The following is a 14,164-nucleotide window of genomic DNA, read 5'->3' on the forward strand; positions in this document are numbered from 1 at the left end:
ACATCCATAGAGAATTCCTCTTCAACTTGGAACCTTTGTTAGACCTCTTCAATAACAGTGACTAATAAATTTAGTGAGCATGACTTTTGAGGAAACTTTCTTTAAATCAAGTTTCGCAAATTTGATTTGATTACCAGGAGGTTCTCTATGTGAGAGATAACTTTCCAACCACCTCTATACTTAGAGACACAGAAAAAATAAGTCAATTAAATAAATAAATATATGTGGTCATGTGTGTGTGTGTGTGTGTGTGTGTGTGTGTGTGTGTGTGTGTGTGTGTTATAAAATTCATTGTTCACAAATCTGATAATCAGCTTGAGCTGAACTCTTCACAAGGCAATGTCCTTGGGTGGGGGGAATCTAGAATGTGGTTCAGTTCAACCTAATCAAAATTAAATAAATTAAAGTAGGAATGTAGGGATATTCCTAAAATTTTGACATCACAAAGATCATTTAAAGAAGTGGCAAATAATATTTATTATTTATAATTTATTATTATTAACAATTTATGTCCTTATATTAAAAATTTTGTCAAATTATGACTATAACATCCCAAAGACATTATTGCTGTCAACCTCCATGAATTTGGCCTTATTAAAGAATTAAACTAAACCTCCAGAGTTTGTTCTGATAAGGGACAAATGTTTATTTCTATATTTTGCTTTCAAGAAACAAACAGAATTATGTTTATTAGATTTCTCTATGTTTAGGACCTGGCTAGAAAACCAGAACCAAAATGAAACTTTGGGGGATGGTATTTATACAATTCCATTCTCAGAAGGTAGGATTTGAAAAAACTGCTTCTGAGCTTGTCCATCAAAGGAATGATCCTCAATTGAGGATGTACTTATATCACACTAGGGGTGGGACATTCCATTAAAACATTCCATTAAATTAGGAAGACCCCTCTCAATTCCTTATTAGTTATGCTAAAGATCTTCACAAAGCATGGGAATCTTCTCCCTCCAAGATGCTGGTGTCATTCAGTGATTGTTGGTGCAATGGAGAGATTCATACCTATCAGTCAAGAGAGAAAAGCAGGCTTCCACATTACCTAGCCTCTGCCTAGAAGACATTTAGTAGCTGAAAACTCACAGACCCCCAACAAAATTCTTCCTTATAAAAAGCCTAAATCCTTTCATTTTCATCCAAAAGTTTCAGTTCTGCTCTCTAACTCTTCACAGAATGAACTTAATCCATCTTTTATAGGAGAGTCCTTTTAATATATGAAGACAGCTATTGGATTCCCATAATAAATCTTTTCTTCTTCAATATAAAGTTAATAAATAGTTCTTCATCTAGTCTTCAAAATATCATGTTCTCCAGTTTATTACCCTAATCATCCTTCCCTGATAAAAAAAAATAGTTTTTAAAAATCCTTTTTAGGGGGCAGCTAGGTGGCAAAGTGGATAGAGCACCAGTCCTGGAGTCAGGAGTACCTGAGTTCAAATCCGACCTCAGACACTTAATAATTACCTAGCTGTGTGGCCTTGGGCAAGCCACTTAACCCCATTGCCTTGCAAAAACTTAAAAAAAAATCCTTTCTAATACAACTAGAGGCTTAAGTCCATTTGCAAAAGACTCAAAATGGAAGTTGATTTCTCAATGATCTGGCATTTTAAAGAGAATCCAAGGTAGCAAGTCCTTTAGACTAAACAGATCTTGCTCTTCTGACTTCTACTAGTTTCTCTTCAAGGAGAGGTCCTCAAGGGAGAAAGACCCTCTGAAGAAACCATGTCATAAATAATTCACTTAACCATTGCCTGACTTAGTTTCTTCATTTGTAAAATGAGAATAATAATTTCATCTACTTCCCAGTAAAGCAGAGGAACTCTGGGCACAGAGAAATACTGTAACTTCTTTGTATTGGAAACAAATCAGATTTTTTCTTACTGATAAAGTGTTCTTGAATCTTTATTAGATTTTGTAAACCCCATATAGCAGTAAGCCAGCACCAGACATCCCTCCAAGTATCTCTGTCTTTAATCCTAAAAACAATAGGTGGCCATGTGCCTGACCTTGCTCATACCCTGGAGGCAGGTGCAACAGACTACTCATGCTTAGTGAATACTACCTTACACCAGGTGTTAATTAAGCCTATTTCAAGTTCTTAAAGACCAGTCCTCTGACCATAGTAGTGTATTAAAGATGTCTGACACTCTATCCTCTCTCTTTTTTCTACCTGACTCAGTGGGGCAGATTTCTTTCTCCTTCCTTTCTCCATCTGGATCCATGTGATCCTAACACCATGCTTCTGGACTCATTTGATTCCAGTTCCATGTGGCTAGATCCTTGTTGATATAAGCCCAGTCACCATCTCATGACTGTTAACCTTTTTTCCCTTTAATTGTCTTTGCTATTCTCCCCCCACCAGCCCAACTTGTAACTGTCTCTTTTTGCTTAACCATCTTCTTAGAAACTCTCCATCTTTACCTTGTTAAAAAACCAAAGCATAATTCCCCACATGACTACTCTTTCTCACATCAGGGATCAGTGATTCCTAGTCTTCACTTTACCCTTTCTTTACCTCAGTTTCTGCTAAACACAGCTTGTCCTTTAGTCTTGCTTTCCCTTTAGGTCCCCGCAATACTGAAACTCACTATCTTCTCCAAAGAACCTAACTTGTGAACTTTTTGTAATAATCTTAACAATGTGGAAATTGAAGTCTATGGTTTTTCTTACCCTCCTGAATCAGTCTTGTGATTTCATCACCCAAAATCAATTATAATTGTGTCTCTTGTATTTCCCTACCCCAGCTTCTCCAGCATCACATCTACCTTAACCCTTATTATATATATATATATATATATATATATATATATATATATACACACATATATGTGTATGTGTATATATATATATATGTGAGTGTGTGTGTGTGTGTGTGTGTGTGTGTGCAAATCAAAATAGCTTGTTTTGGTGCTCTGTTTTTGGCAGCAAAAAAAATAAACTTGTTGTTTTCCTAAGGCTATCTCAGATGCAGAAAAATTGATATAACAGTATTTATATATCTAAGTATTTATAAAAATCCTAAATACTAAATGATATTTCCTAAATATGACTACTCATCTATAATGTTCACTGATCTTTTCAAATCTTTCATGACTGTGGACTGATCTAACAATTGCCTTTGATAATCTTATCAATTACTGTAATACAAAGTACAGCACACATAATTTAAAAGCAAAGGCTGGTCACTTACCTGGGTCCATTTAAGCCCACAATGATATTAGGTTACATGCACATTCCAACCCCAAGCCAAGAAAAAGAAAAAAGATTCTTGGTCATTCTTATCCCCACCAAGAATAATAAATAATTTCTGCTCTGCTATATCTTGGGAAGATGGAAAAATCTATAATCTGTATCCCCAAATAATAAAAGTAAAGAGAAAAAACTTATATGTAAAAACCTATTTCTAGGAGCTCTTTTAGTGGTGGCAAAGAATTGGAAATTGAGGAGATACCCATCAACTGGGAATGACTGAATGAGTTGTGGCATATGATTAAGATGGATTACTAATGCACTATAAAAAAGAATGAGATGGATGGTTTCAGAAAAATCTGAGAAGACCTATTGAACTGATACAGAGTGAAAGAAGTAGAACCATTGTACAAAGTAGCAATAATACTACTATGAAAAACTTAGCTACTCTGAGCAAGACAATGATCCAAGATAATTCCAAATTTTTCATGATGAAAAATTCTATCACCAAAGAAAGAACTGATGAATTCAATGCAAATTGATGAATAATATTTTCATTTTCCTTATTTTTCTTGCTTTTATGGATATATGTTTTGCAAAATTTCACATGTATATTTGATATATTACTTGTCTTCTCAAGAATGAGGGAAGAAATGGAAAGAGGAAAAGGATTTTGAACTCAAAATTTTTTTAAAAAGTTAATTTAAATAATAATTTTTTACAAAAATAAAAGTAAAATGGTAAAGAGCTACAAAACGCTTTCCTGAAAACACCATGACTCAAGTGAAAAATCCAGGACCCCTTTGTCCTTCCCCTTCCATTTCACCATAATCCACTAGTGGAGGAATCACCTTGTTCCCTACATCACAAATGCAGCAAAAGCTACAGCCAGTGCTGACTTTCACCAATTTAAAGACACCGTTCCAACTACTATCAATAGAAAAAGGTTCTTTTCAATCACATGGTAGGCCAACACAGAATGCCCATGTGTGTTCCTTGCCACAATTCTCCTTGGAAAAACTCTCCTGTGTGGATGTTATCATCCCAGCAAATACACCATCTTTTTTTCTTTCTTTTTTCTTTTTTTTTTTTTTGATGAGGCAATTTGTGTTAAATGTTTGTCAAGAGTCAAATAACTAGTAACTGTCAAGAGACTGGGACTACATTTGAACTCGGGGCAAATGCATTTACTAAGGATTTCTCTACTATTTTTATCAAAAATCCCATATCTTCTAGCATCTTAGCCTATCAGTGATTCTCTCTCCCTTTCATCTTCAGTCTTTCCTAATCTAATTGTAATTGGGAAGATATATGAAGAGATGGATAGGTTTTGAAGTTTGAGGGAGCAGAGATAAGTATGCTTCTGATAAATGGCCTAGATCTTTTCAGTGGACAGCAGCATCTGCTTAGAGAGAGAGAGTTTGAGTTAGAGTTGCAGGCTGGGAAAACAGAAAGAATTTCCAATTCTTTGCCAACACAAAAAGATATGCTATGAATATTTTTGTACATACAGGATTTTTTCCTTTTTGTTTTGATCTCTTGTGATACATTGGTGTTGGGAATGTGATCAAGTATTTTATGAATATTTAAGGATGGAAAAATTACTTTTAGTGGTCAGAGAAGGCTTCACAGTGAAAATGGAACCCAGGTAGTCCTTGATATAAACAGTGCCTTCAAGACATGAAAGAAGGTCTGTGAGAGTATAAGATCAAGTGATAGGCATTAGTCAGATTGAAAGTTGAACAGCAATGTATAAGTGAGTGTAGGGAACACATATAACTAAGATACATGCATACCTTTGACACTGATGAACTACTCATGTGTTTCGGTGATGTCATTGGATGAATAAGCCTTTTTTGCACAGAGCTGGGATCCTGTATTGCTCTTTCTCTCTCTTATGTTGATCTCCTTTGAATGAATCTGCTGTTTCTGGTCATCTCTAATACAAATATTGTTAAAATTGATTATCTGAAATAAAAAGAAAACCGAAGATAAAGTTACTGAATTATCTATGATTTAATCTGCAAAGTTAGCATTTGTATATCAGACCAGGTCATCTGACTCCTCGGAGGCCAAAGACAAGGGATGATTTTTAGAGATGATCTTTATAACAAAAAATAGGAATAAAAAAAATGACAAGCTTGTTTTGAACACAATTCAACTGAACAAAGCAGATCACCTAACTAGTTAGCTTCTTCCATACTTTCTTTCTTAATTCTATGCCAGACATCCTTTCCTCCAGGTAGTACCTTTTATAGTCAGAAAGTATACTGGGAAAGGGAAATTTGTGGTCAGTAGTTAGCAGTCACCACCCCATCTTCCTTAGTAGAGTCTATTCCTCAGCTTAGACATAGCTGAAGAAAAAATGTCTTAATGTTTCCCTGTCAGAAAGAGAAACTTATCATCTGCTCAACCTGATTTCCTGTTAGAAAGGGAAATTTGGTCTTTTGAAAAACCTTAAAATCCTATGAATATTTTTTCTTCTAATTTATCTTCTACTAATGGTAAAGACTTCTCAGAATATTTATAGATTTATATTTATATTTATCTATAGGTAACCTAGACTTGAGACTATCTTTAACAGTCTAGCTTAGTTTAGGACTAGCTCTTCCTAAAGAAAGAAGACAATTTGTTCACTGTTGAGAGGAGGGGATAAGAAGGAAAGGGGGAAAGATAATATATCACTTATAAATATGCATATGCATATGGATGAAAGGTGAAAAACTTTCAAAACATGTAATTGGCAAAATAAAATATCAATTGGGAAAAAAGGAAAGGATTCTAATCCTATAATCAAACTAAAAATAAAATCAAAATAATCAATAAAATCTGATTTCCTTTCAATTTCCCCACTAGGCATCTCCATAGTTGTAGTTTCTGCTCTTTGCTACCACTTGCTGGTCTTTGGCTCCCATGCAGCCTCTTTCTCCTATATAAAGAAAGGGGCTCCATAGCTTGCTAGCCCCAGAAACCATCTAGAGAAAATAATAATAATTATAGCTAGTATTTATAAAACATCAACTATGTAGCAAGTACTGTACTAAATGCTTTACAAATATTATCTTATTTAATTCTAGAAGGTTGGTATTGTCCTTATACCTACTTTACAATTGAGGAAGCTGAGAAGAGGTTGAATGGCTCGTCCAGGATCACATAGTTATTAAGTTTCAGAAGCTGACTTTGAACTCAGATCTTCCTGAAACTAGGTCCACTGTGCCACCCCACTCCATTCAGTTAGCTAGAAGAATCCCAAGGTATATTTGTCTATTTGAAATGTCTTCTCTGCTACTTCCTTCACTATCCATTTGGCACATCTGAATTAAGGTCAGAAATTCCTTCTAATTCAAATTATATCCCTAAGTATAATGGAGGGATGGGTGTGTACTCAAAGAGGACTATCATCTCTGATGTAAGGGCTTGCTAAGTCATTTTCATAGTTGTTCATGCACCTTTGGTATCTATTTGAAACTCAACTCTCATCTGTGTCTCCAAGAAACTATATCATGCTGCCACCCCTGTAAAGTATCTCAGCAGACAGGCTAAACCAGGTTAAGGGTAACCAATGAGTCACAAACCCAGTGTGTTGAAGGGGTGTCTAGTCCGAGCATGTGAAGATTTTACTCCACTGGAATAGTGAATAAGAACACTTTATTCCAACAGTCATGAAAGTAGGTACTGAGGAGAACTAAGAGTTGGGTCAAACACTGAAAACCAAGATCACCTATCTCAACCATTATTATTATTAGCCCCGACTTTTGTTTTGCTATTGGACTTCAATGAGTCTGGAAGTGAGGTTGATTACTTTGTGCAACTCTGCTCCACAAATACAATCCATCAAGGGGCAGCTAGGTAGCACAGTGGATAGAGCACCAGCCCTGGAGTCAGGAGGACCTGAGTTCAAATCCAGCCTCAGACACTTAATAATTGCCTAACTGTAGGACCTTGGGCAAGTCACTAAACCCCATTGCTTAAAATAAAAAAAAATCCACATCCACAAATCCAATCAATCTACAACTCAAGACATCACCTTGTGATGTTATTGATTCTCTTTGAAAACAAAGTACAAACAACAATATTCCTGGGAAACTTTCAAGGCATTCTGGGTAACCCACTTAGCAAAACTATAAAGACCCTGGCAGGAATTTCTGTAAACCCCAATATCCTCACTTTCATGAAAATGAAGCTCGGAAGCAAAACAGAGAAAATCCAATGGAAGTTAATGGTCTTTGATCCTACATTCCTGCCAGAAACAAAAATGCTGGCCTCTCTAAACTTAACACTTAGGATTCAGCTATATAGGAAAGGATTCTAGAGTAATGAAATGGGAAAAGAGCAGAGGTAGATCTATTGAGAGGCATCGCAAACTTTGGCCTTTGCCTTCTCTTTTCTCTATTTCTAAGGTTTTCTCTTATCTCCACTTCCTACCTCAGTCAGTAGTTTTCCTATCAAATTCACACTAAGGCCATATCAATCCTGTACTGTCCTTCCTGCCCCCTCCACCAGACAAGTTCAACTTTACCTTGCTCAGCCCAGGAGGAGAAGGCTCTTACTTGTATCTATTGTGATCTGTTTCTTCTACCTTTTGATTACCAAAACCAAGCATTTTTCCTCCACAAAAAAAAAAAAGCTTGGGAGCTCTTTGGACAAAGGAGGGAGCAGAATCAGCAACTTCTCTCCTGAGAATAGAGAGAAGTACTTTCCCTTTGGGCAACTGCTAGAAGTATTTTTTTCTTTGATCTGGAAGTTCTTGGCAGACTTCTGGGTAAACTCAAATGGATGATAAAAGTCTACTTGAACTCATTTCGCAATAATTAATCAACTTCCCCTAGCCATATCTTCCCCATCCCAGTGATCCTGAACACACACACACAAACACACACACACAGAGGTTCATCATTCAAACCCATTTTGTGCGCCACATTAACCAATTCCTTATTACCATTTCACTTAACTCAGTCTCCTCCACTTAATGTCCATTCATTTCAATGTACCGTCCAAAATGCCTGCTCCATAGGTGCAGGGGTTCAGCCTCTGTGGGGTCCTTGGAACCTGACAGGAGGGATAGAGTTAGTGAAATGAGTTGTCAACACAGGGGTTAAAGGCAGGAGCAGGTTGACTGACAGCTGCTCAGATTTTATTTTTATAGTCTCAGAATCATGTATGCATCAAGCAAGCAAGCTAAGATCATTTCCTTGGTTACAAAAGTGTACAATTTTTATTATCAATCATATAATTCATGTGGTTACAAGTTTGATCATGTAGTGGTTACAAGTTTGATTATCAATCATGTAGTTAATTAATTTTTATCCCTGCTCAGGCCATGATGACCTCAACCTATCTGCTACCTAGTTTGTTGCTGCATGTAAAGTTATTCATTAAACTGGGTCTCTCCTAATAATAATAATCTTCTGATACAATTTGCTTAATGGAATGTTTTTTATGTTTCTATATATGTAATGTTTTTTGATACACTCCCTTGACAACCTATAGTAAGGGTAGTTGTGTTTGTCCACCCATCCACTGACTCCTTCAATAACCAATTTTCCTTTCAGACCTTGTTGGCAGACACCACGGTTTCTATGACTTTTTATTCTTTCCCTATAAACTAAGGCTGTTAGAGTTCACATATCAGTCACCTATACTAAGTATTCTTTCACCATCTTTATCATATATTCCTGTGTATGGAAAAGGGGGCAAAACTGTTAATTTCCCTGGAATTCTACCTAACTCATCTTGTATCTGTTTTCCCTGTATATATTCTGACATCTTGGAATTCCCAGTTTGGGGTTTTCCAGAGATTTCATAAAGTTGAAGCCTTTTGTATGCCTCAGGGAGAGGCAATCCTGTTAAATCTGGACAGAGTTCACAATATGTTTTATTCAAGGATTCCACTATTAGGATGAATAAGTTTTGCAATCAATATTAGACCTACAAATATTGGTATACATGGAATCCCTATATATATTGAAGAAGGAAATGTTCTTCCATCAGGCGGTGTGACTGCCTTGAGTCTTCTTGCCGTGACTGTGTCAAGCAGCTTAGAGACTCTGGCTCCCAACACATAGGCAAGAAATTTGCTTTCATCTTAAATCTTTTTCTTTCCCATTTCTTTCATCTGATTTTTACAGATACTTACCTCATGATGATATAGCCTCCCTTTTCCCCACTCAACTGAGTTGAGGTGGGGAAGCTGGAATACTCCTTATTCCCTATTGCCACTTCCAGATTCTTCCCCATTACTCAGTAACTGCTCATTCAAGCTGTATCTACCATCTAAACAAAATTCTGGTAGCTTTTGTCTAATGACTTACAAGACATTCCCCTTCTTCCCTTAATGGATTCAGTGCCTGGTTCACAGGATCTTTCTTCTCTTCTATTCTTGCCCTTAAACTAGAATTCTTCAATCAACATATTGATGCTCATTCAATCATTCTAACCTCATAGTTCCTCAGTTTACTCATTTTACATTACCTGCTCCTTCATCCTACCTCAATTATACATAAAGCTATTAATACTCTTGATCTTGTCATCATCCATAAATGCAGCATTTCCACATTTATGAACTCTGAAATTCACTTATCTGGTCTGTCTTACAAATTAAAATCCTGGTTTGTTTATTGTTAAATCTTTCACAGTCTGCTGGTTGTTTATAAATATGCCCATGTTTCCCCCATTTAAAAAAAAGAAATCTCAATTGATCTATCCACCCATTCTTGTCAACTATTGTTCTCCCTGCTGCCTTTTGAAGTTAAGCTCCCAAAGAAGGTTTACCACATTAGGTACCTCCGTGTCCACTCCTTTGACTCTCTTCTTAGCTCTGGCTTCCAATCTCCTTATTCAACCAAAACTAATCTCTCTGAGGTTACCAATGATCTCTTAATTACTACATCTAATAGTCTTTTCTCATTACTCATCCTTCTTGGCCTTTTTGCAGCCTTTGACCCTGCTGATCACCCTCTTCTCCTTGATACTCTCCTCTCTGTAGTTTTTCAGGATCACTCTTTCCTGGTTCTCTTCCTATTTATCTGATCCCTCTTTTTTAGTCTCCTTAGCTGGATCTTCATCCAGGTCATGCCATTTAGCCATAGGTACCATTTCCACAGGTCTCTTTCCTGGGGCTTTTTCTTTTTTCCCTCTATTCTATTTTTCTAGATGATCTATTTGCATCTCTATGCTGAGGATTCTAAAATCTAATTATTGAGTCCTGACTTCTCTGCTAACCTCGTCTTATATCTCCAACTGCCTTTAAGACAATTCAGACTGAATATCCTACATACATATTAAATTGAACTGACCTTTTCCTCCCTTCTTTCTAACTTTGATATGACTAATAAGGATACCAATATTTTCCCAATCATTCAGACTAGATATTAACCTAATTAACATCCTTTATTCCTTATTTTCTATCATACCACTGGCTTTAGAGTTGGAAAATTTAAATCCTCATCCCGCTATTAGCTTTGTGGCTTTGGAAAAGTCACTTCTCTCCTGTAAAATGAGGAGATAGACCCAGATCAGTGATTTGCAACCTATAGTAATATTTCCTTTTTACACACACACACACACACACACACACACACAATCATACAAATTTTATAATTTTCATAAAACAATTTGTAAAAAGTTTTTTCATTTAATGCTTTATTCAAATAAAATTAATAATTCATCATAATTTAATAACTATGTGCAAGCAAATCAATCATATAATAATATAACACAGATATGGATGTTACTGGTATCTTTTATGTTTTCAAATGCATAACTTGTTTTAAAAATAAGAAAAGTTAGAAGACTTCCGGCCAAGATGGTGGAGAGAAGACACACAGTTCTAAAGTCTCCTGATCTCTTCCCCATCTATCACATGAAACAAACCTCTTAAAAGAAATCCGAACCAGGAAACCCAGAAAGAAAAGCCAGGAGAGGAAAATCTACCTCAGGATTTGTCTCCCGCAGCAGCCTTGGCTGAGTACCGGCAGGTGAGTCTGAGCTCCGAGGGAAGATCAGCCAGATTAACAGCTGAATCGGAACAGGGAGTCTGAGGGCCCGAGAGCCAGACCTGCTGGATCATCAGTGGGGCTGGATGAAGGGGGCTTGGGTCCGCGGGGAAGGAGAGGCACTGGTGTTGGTGCTGTCCCCCTGGAGCTTGGGGAAGGGGCTGCAGGGAGAGGTCTGGTGCAGGAGAGCTGCAGACACCATCCCTGGGCTCCTCAGGTCTGAGAAACTCTGAGCCCACGCCTCCATTGCACTGAGGCCTCCTCCCAAACAAATGCAAATTACTTCTGCCTCAGGCCCAGGTGTGTGAGCAAAAGAACCAGCCCAGCTGAGAAATGACCTCAGGCCAGGGTAAAGCCCACCACTGATTGAAGGCAAAAGAATTCAACAGCTCCAATTCCCTCCCTCAAGCAAAGGGAGAAGGCCTCACAACCAAGGTCACAGACACTCCAGAGAGGGCAACCAGCACCTCCTACTGGCCAGCCAGAGAAACTTCACTCAGTAAAGCCTTTAGAGATCCCAAGCCCAGGTGAACCAGCCCCACCCAACTCAAGGTCTTAGCATAATGAAGAAGGGTCAGCAGAAAGGTGGATCCATAGAAAAATTCCTGGAAGGGAAAGACCCCAACCCAGAGAGACCTGGAACATCCGAGGAGAATACAATCTGGTCTCCAGCACTTAAAGACTTCCTTAAAGAAATAAGGAAGGAGTTTAAAAATCAACTGGAAAATTTGGGGGAGACAATTAATACCTTGCAACAAGAAAACAAAACCTTAGAAAGTTGAATTGGACAAACACAAAAGGAGAATAAATCTCTCAGATCATCAATTGGACAATTACAAAATGAGAATAATTCTCTCAGATCCTCAAATGAGCAAATGCAAAAAGAAACTAATTCTCTCAAAACCTCAATTGGTCAAATGGAAAGCTCTTTCAAAAGTAGAATTGACCAATTAGAAAAGGTTAATGAAGAAAACTCCTCCCCCCAAAAAATAATGGAGTCTACAGAAACTAATGACTCACAAGACAGCAAGAGTCAGTTAAACAAAATCAAAAAATAGAAAAAATAGAAGCAAATGTGAAATACCTCATCAACAAAACCACTGACCTCGAGAATAGATCGAGGAGGGGAAACCTGAAAATTATAGGACTTCCTGAAAACATTGAAGAGAAAAAAAGCTTGCACTTAATATTACAGGATCTAGTGATGGAAAACTGCCCTGACATCATAGAATTGGAGGGCAAAGTAGTTATTGAAAGAGTACATCAATCCCCACCAGAAAAAGATCCTAAAATGAAAACACCAAGGAATGTTGTGGCCAAACTCCAGAACTATCAGACAAAAGAGAAAATCCTGCAAGCAGCCAGAAAGAAACAATTTAAATATCAAGGAGCCACAGTAAGGATCACGCAGGACCTAGCTGCATCAACTTTAAGGGATTGAAGGGCCTGGAACGAGATATTTCAAAGAGCATGGGAGCTTGGAATGCAGCCAAGAATCTACTTTCCTGCAAAGCTGAGCCTTCTCTTCCAGGGAAAAAGATGGACATTTAACGAAATGGAAGAATTCCAAAAATTTCTGATGAAAAGACCAGAGCTAAACAGAAAATTTGGATATCAAATAGGAGGTTCAAGAGACACAAAAAAAGGTAAAAAAAGGGGGGGGCGGTAAAAGGGGAAAAAAATGCAATCCAGCAAGTTGAAACTGGCTATATCCCAGCATGGGGAGGGGGTAGAGACTCTCATAAATCCTGAGAAATGTAACTCTAACAGAGAGAATATACCTAGCCAGAAATGATGAACATCCATGACCTATTCATGAGACTGATATCTAATGGGATGTAACTGGCTTTAACTCCACTGGGAAGAAAGACTCTAATAACTCTCCCGAATTTTGACTCTATTCAACAGAATATACTGAACTAGAAGGGACAGACACACAGAATTTTCTATGACGTAGATAGAATGATCTAAAAAAAAAATACACTACCTCCCTAAAAAGGGGGACAGGAAAGAGACGGGAGGAGGGAGGGGATTGAATGGGACAAATCTCATTATACTAAGAGGTACAAAAAACCTATGGTAATAGAGGGGAAGAAGAGAGTAGAGGAGAAACACCTGAATCTTCTTCTCATCAGACTTGGCTTAAAATCAACCTACACATACTCAGTTAGCTTATAAAACATCTAACCTTTCAAGAAGTAAAAGGGGAAAAGGGGAGAGGGGGACAGAGAAAGGGAAGGGGAGTGGAGGAAATAAGGGGAAATAACAAAAGGAAGGGAAGGAAACAGGGAAAGGGGAAAGAAAGGGGAGGGTGTGATATAGGAGGGCAAACACACTGAAGGGGGTGGTATTCAAAAACAAAATACTGGGGACTATGGATAAAAGGGGGGAAGGGGGAAAAATACAAACAGAGGAAAGATAGCACAGAGGGCAATAAAGAATTAGTAATCATAACCTTGAATGTGAATGGGATAAACTCTCCCTTAAAACGTAAGCAAATAGCAGAGTGGATTAAAAACCAGAATCCTACAATATGCTGCTTACAAGAAACTCATTTGAAGCAGAGAGATACATATAGAGTAAAGGTAAAAGGTTGGAGCAAAATATATTTTGCTTCAGCTGAAGTAAAAAAAGCAGGGGTAGCAATCCTTATCTCAGACAAAGCAGCAGCAAAAATAGATAGCATTAAAAGAGATAAGGAAGGAAACTTTATCCTCCTAACAGGTACCATAGACAATAAAGTCATTTCAATATTGAATATATATGCACCCAGTGGGACAGCACCCAAATTCTTAGAGGAGAAGCTGAAAGAATTACAGGAAGACATAGACAGCAAAATTCTACTAGTAGGAGACCTCAACGTCCTACTATCAGATCTAGATAAATCAAATCATAAAAAAAACAAGAAAGAAATTAGGGACGTAAATAGATTGTTAGAAAAATTAGATATAGTAGACTTATGGAGGAAA

At 37.4% G+C, this 14,164-nt stretch overlaps 1 protein-coding gene across 2 annotated transcripts in view; it reads right to left on the reverse strand.

Annotated features, from left to right (window-relative positions):
- The window catches only part of LOC141513401 (SLAM family member 5-like), a 63,780-nt gene that overhangs the window by 19,459 nt on the left and 30,157 nt on the right, over positions 1-14,164 (reverse strand). The window contains exons 7-8 of one of the 2 annotated variants that reach the window (XR_012475788.1): positions 8,141-8,250; positions 4,998-5,169 (exon numbers count right to left, since the gene is read on the reverse strand). The gene's annotated coding sequence lies outside the window, so the exon portion shown is untranslated. Of the gene's footprint in view, positions 1-4,997; positions 5,170-5,189; positions 8,251-14,164 lie in introns of those variants that run through there. The other variant, XM_074223154.1, reaches the window with a different exon arrangement.

Source organism: Macrotis lagotis, chromosome 2, assembly GCF_037893015.1.
Source record: "Macrotis lagotis isolate mMagLag1 chromosome 2, bilby.v1.9.chrom.fasta, whole genome shotgun sequence".
Lineage (NCBI taxonomy): Eukaryota > Metazoa > Chordata > Mammalia > Peramelemorphia > Peramelidae > Macrotis > Macrotis lagotis.